Here is a 6,135-nt window from a genome sequence, read left to right as displayed (position 1 = left end):
CCCACATTTAAAACTATGGCTTTTATATGGTAAACATTATCATCTTCACCCACTACAACAAAACAAGGAGAGTCTTCATTTGGTTCTGGGAGGAGTGCAAACTAAAATAAATACCTATGAGAACTGCTAAAACTTTAGGCCTAAATATACAATAAGTGCCTATCAGATGCCATAATTTAAGAAAACTTGGAGAGTTTAAATAATCTGGTGGACAACTGAAAATATATAAAAATTACAATGATTATTAAAACTAGTAAGACTATTAATTTGGGGTAACTATCAAAATAAATGAATTGGTGGTTTTCTGTGGGAAAAAGTATGCATACACATAGACATTTCATAGAATTTTCTTGTTCAATATTTTTTACTTATTCCTCAAAATAATAGATTATTTCATTGGAACGTCTATCCTGATTTTCTACCTCAAGTCAACTAACGAAATAAATCTTTTAAAATATTGCAAAATTTGAAAATGACTTTTTCTGGAACAATGAAATTAGTAGGGTCATATTGACTTTATCGTGTTTTACACAGAAACCTGACCGAAAATGTTATTGTATTTAGCAACATGCCTCTTGCTCAGAAATTAATGATATTTATGCCTTAAGTAAAAAATATTTTTGGAATTCATTTCACCTGAAAATGGGTTCTAAATACTTATTTATTCGTTTTATTAGAACATTTGGTAAGTCAGTTACTTGCATAAGTAAATGACATTCAATAAGTATCTATCCTGTGCCTCAGACCTCCTGTTCTATTTTAGGTGCTAGCACTCTTAGAAGAAACAAACAGAAAATGAGCTTAAATGTGTCTCAAATGCACTTAAAATAATTAATTTTGTGGACTGAAGAAAATTTGCCCCTGATGGAAACTCAGAAATTTAGTAAATAAAGAGGATGAGACTGATTTTTAAATCCACATGAATTAACTATTTAATAAAAAAATTTCTTCAGTGACTGTGTTCATGATGTTGCTCTCCAAGGGCTAGAGTACAGGGGTCTGCCAGGTCTCTTCCAAAGTAACATACTACAATCATGAGCAGCCGATCTCATTTTAGACCTCTGCTGTTCAATAAGGTAGTCACTAGTCATGCATGGCTGGCGGGCACCTGAAATATGGCTAGTGTACATGGAGATAAGCTATAAACATCAAATGCAAACTGGGTTTAGAGAAATTAATTTCTTAAAAGAATACAAATATATTTATTTCATTAACTCAAAATAATATTAAGGTATAGGGTTAAATAAAGTATTATTAAAATCAAATGTTAATTTCATCTGCTTCTTTTTACTTATTCTAAGGTGGGCCTTTTCTCCGTTCAGTACTGAAGTTTACCCCAGGGCCTTTGTATTGAGCTGTAACCCCCAACTATTTATTTTTTGTTTATTCATTGAGGTAGCATCTCACTAAATCACTAAGTTGCCCAAACTGGGTCAAATTTGTAAGCCTCCTTTTTCGACCTCCTAGAGTGCTGGGATTATAAGCATGTGCCACCACACCTGGTTTAAGGAAAGTCTTAATCCACTTAAAGTTATACACATGGATGTGACTCTTACTGAGCAGTACTGCCTTTACGAGTGGATTTCACTACCTTAAAATACAAAGTTCTATATTTGATACCACTCCAAGAAATCACTGTACAGTGTTTATTAGTGGCAGAGTATAATTCATATTATATTCTATTTAAGAAAAAAAAAAGCTTTAGGTTTATTGTTGTAAGCATTATACCCTTCCTTCAAACAAGTTTCTCTTTCTAACTTATCCACTTTTAAGGATGAAATGGAGGCTTAGCATTTTGCACTCTATCCATAAAAATCTTTGCTTTTTAGGAGTTAAGCATGTATAACATTAGTGAAAGTTTAAATTGCCTTCGAATTATCAAAAGGAAACTATTAAAAGGAAAGAAAGTGTGTTTTAGACATGAGTTGTGTGCATAATTTATCACACTAGTTTGTCAGAGGTCCTGACATGTGAACAACACTGTCACTAAAAAACGAAGTGAGGTAAGTTGATAAGTCTCCATAAGTGTATGTGCCCACATATAAACATATGATGACACTGTAGAGAGAAAATAGGCAAAATATATGGCAAAATACAAAAAATAGGCAAAATACATAGGAACATGTACATATACAATTCTCTCCTTGAGTGCTCAAAAGGACATTTACTCTCCTTGTGTTTAATAGCCAATTATTTGGAAGATAAAATTTGTTCTGTGACACCTTCTTTTGTCATCATTGTTGGTCTTGTCTTGCAAGTCAGTATGTGCCTAAGATAAGTGATGCTATGTCAACATTAGCAAGTGTTTGGGGAGTGAAGTAGTTTTATACTTTCTCTCATATAGACACTGTTATGGTTTGTATTTAGATGTCCCCTCAAGCCTTGTGTGTTCATAGTTGGAGCTTTGGGAAGTGATTGGGTCATTGGTATGTGATTAGTCCACTGATTGGCTTAACATAGTTCTGTGTGTGGCTGAGTGGATTTACTGAAAACATAAGACTCCCTGAGAGTGAGCGGCACCAACCAATAGGCTTGTTGCCTGGATGGGATTAAAAGAGGAGGCAGAAGGAAGGTTGCTACTTCCTGCCTACCATCCCTGGCTGGGCCCTGTGCCATGTTGTGCTACCTTAGAGCCAGCTGACTATGAACTGAAACATCTAGGAAACGTGAACTAAAATAAACCTTTCATTCTTTACCTTGTGGGTGTCAGGTATTTTGTCACAGCAGTAAGAAGGTAACTAAGAAAGACATGAAAGCAGAAATAATATCCAAAAACTGCATGGCCATCTAAACCTAATAAAGTATAAAATTGAAGGATCATAATCGAGAAAATATTTTCATGTGTGCATAAATTAATCCCTTGACATATTCCCATATCATTTTTTCAAACAGGGTGAATAGCTATGCTTCTATTTTGTGTGGTAAAGTAACTCAAAGGCTGACCCACATTGCCCCTGTGGCTCATGTCACATCCTTTCACATGGACCCTTTATGCTACAGAAAGGAAACTTAAACTTTCCTGAATATGTCATTTTCTTTCACACTTCCACTTCTCCTCACATTCTTTTCTTTCTGCCTGGAGTATTCCTTCTCATTTCATTGGGTGGGTTAAATCTATTCGTTCTTTGCAACTAAACTCAAATTTCACATACTCAGTGAACCTTTACCTTACAAAAAAAATGATTTCCCAAGTCCACTTGAAAACATTTGTAGACACAGGCAGAAAAATATAATTTAATCTAGAATAGTTTCAAGGATCATGTTACCCATTATTCAAATATAATGATCTTATGTAAAAGCCTACAGCACAGACACATATGTATGTGCGAGTATACACTTTCGTATTACTCTCAGAAACTGATACTGGAAATTCTATATACACACAAGAACATGAGAGCATCCACATACAATATATTTACATTAAACAAAATGTGTGTAACTTCATTTCTTAATATTTTGGAAGTAAATAGTAATTAGAGCTATGCTTGCTATTTTGTTCTTAGGATATTTCCTAAGAACCTAAAGATATTATCTTGTCATGTAAAAAGTAAATTATGCAATATACAAAAGGATAGTAAATTAAAATTTCAATGCTAGCCATGACAACACAAACATGTTTCTCTTCAAATTTAATTTCCATGAGAAACTACTCTAAATTAAAACCTTCCAGTAAGCATCCTTCCATTTTTTTGCATTTTACAACCTAGAGATCAAACACTTTGACACAGCAAAATTCTAGTGAGTTGAGAAAAAATGCTGATTGGTTTGTTGGCTGGTGGCCGGGGGAATGTTATGACCAAGTAATTATGTGTTCTGGACAGATGCATTAACCAGGCTTGGCGCTGGAGCCACTGGATATTATTTTAGTCATAAGGCTAGAGGAACTGAATCATTTTCAAAGCATTGGCTGGCTGACATTGCCTTACTGATGCCTGTTCCAATGACTCTTTGGCAGTAACTTCCAACGCTGCACTTATGACATGGTAAACAAAAACTACATTAGAGATTTGCTTTTTAATCATGAAGGAGTTCAACGTTTCCACTAAGCTCTCTTGCTATTCATCAAGTAACATTGAAGGCTATTGCAGATTTTCATAGTACTGTCTTCTGATAGAAGAATTGTAGCAGTGTAACAGGCAGAGAGGTTTAGAAATTTTTACAGTGATTTAAAAAGCAAATGGTCAAAATTAAGCATGATAATAGTTTTGCAATTATTTTCACTATTTTGTAGATTGAACACTGAAAGTATCTTGTACCTTTTACTGATGATTTACCTCAATTCATAGCACAACATCTTTTATAAAACATCTATGTCTAATGATTAGAAAAGTACCCATAATAATAAAATAACACAGTTAACGCGATGGCTTTTGGCTTACAGGGAAGTTCAGTAAGTCCCATAGTAATTGTTCGATTCGCTAGCTTCAGGTAACATTTCCTTACACACTATTTGGATTTAAGTTTTTCTTTTTACATCAGGTACTAATTAAAAATTTAACAATAATTTAATTGGGCCCACTAGTTGGCTTAGTTATTACAAATATTTTACTATGGTAATTAAGGAGCTTAAGTAACACGATTTTAATAGGTTTTATTTAACATAATTTTAAAATAGAAGCATTTTTGTTTATTTGGAAGTATGAGATCATAGTGATGTTTCTCTTAAAATTAGCACAATGAATGTGGAGTGCAAGTAATAAAGTCAGCCCGTCAGGACATTCAGAAGTTTGCAGTGATTTTTTTCACATTAACAAGTAGTTGATTTTGATCAATGTCAGAGTATATGATAGATGAATGAATAAATAGACATAGATTTTTTAAAGATAAAGACAAAGAAAGGAATATTTCCTTGCTTCATATTTATTTTAAAAATACAATGATTTCAAATTTTAAAACTTTTAAATAGAAAAAATACTGGAAGATAGTCCACTAAAACAAATGTATTGGAAAGCATTCTTTGAAAACTCATCATTTGGTTCAATTTCGTGAACTTTTTTTCCATTTGGTTACTTTTAAAACACTCTAACTAAAATATCCTTTTGCTGACAAAATTTTTAAATTTATTCAATCCTCAGAAACCAGTCTATCACTGCATATCCTTTAGTTAAGTTATATATTTGTTAAATAACTGCAGCTCAAATTTCTAACAAAATAAAGCAAAAGATTATAAATCAGTAATGAAGCACGTTAATGTGATCGCTGAAATCATTATCACTACCTTATTATTTGTGTTACCAAAACTCACCACAAAAGGAGTGTTATTCCTTTGTAGTAAATAAAGAGCTAACTAAATGATACTTAATGAACTCATTAGGAAATATTTAGAGAAACTTCCCTAAACCACAAAGCAGCTCTCAGAACCAATTATAAACTAATTGTTACGTAATATGTAGGAGGAGCTGACTGAGCAAACCTTGGGACATATTTTAAAAAGCAAAATGCTATAAATAAAACCACAATAAAAATGAAAAATTTCTTCCCCCAAAAAATGGAGGATGAAGAAATAGGAAGCAGAAAATTGGGATGATGAAAGAAATAAAGCAGAGTTGGACTTTTTGAGACACAATTGTGTTGCACATTAGGAAATAATTACTTATGATTTAAAAATAGAAAACATATTACATTTTTACAGTGTTAAGAGTACTTAATATAACTAAAGTAAAAAATTACATTCATATGGACTTATACTGCATCATAATTTATATGATAATAAAATAGATATTATATTAGAGCATAACATAATCAATATGATCAACAGAAAAGGACAAAAATATGTGCTCCACTACAACACTGAAAATAGTGTAAAACTTCTCATTTTTTGTATGCATGTCTTTCTTATCAATAGGGAAGTTTTAATGGGAACTATTTTCATCACTTTGGTAAACTCGTTTTGCTCTGAGTTATTACTGTTATTAGTGAAATAATTCATTGCTACTTCCTATTGGATAAACGTGTAAAGCATGAACTAGAGCAATTTTAACATTGTAGTAATTTAATTTATATCTGACGGCAAGGAATCAAAAGAGTTCCATGTAATTTAGGTTTAAAAATTAAACCATTTAATATAGCATCTGCCACAGAAGAGATAGTCAAGATATACTGTGAATTAATAAACTTACTATAATGGAGGTTTTA

The sequence above is a fragment of the Cavia porcellus genome, unplaced genomic scaffold (assembly GCF_034190915.1).
Source record: "Cavia porcellus strain 051 isolate PalLab524CR breed Dunkin Hartley unplaced genomic scaffold, mCavPor4.1 scaffold_24, whole genome shotgun sequence".
NCBI classification, from domain to species: Eukaryota; Metazoa; Chordata; class Mammalia; order Rodentia; family Caviidae; genus Cavia; species Cavia porcellus.
The sequence above is the reverse complement of the archived record's forward strand: the minus strand, read 5'-3'. Positions refer to the sequence as shown.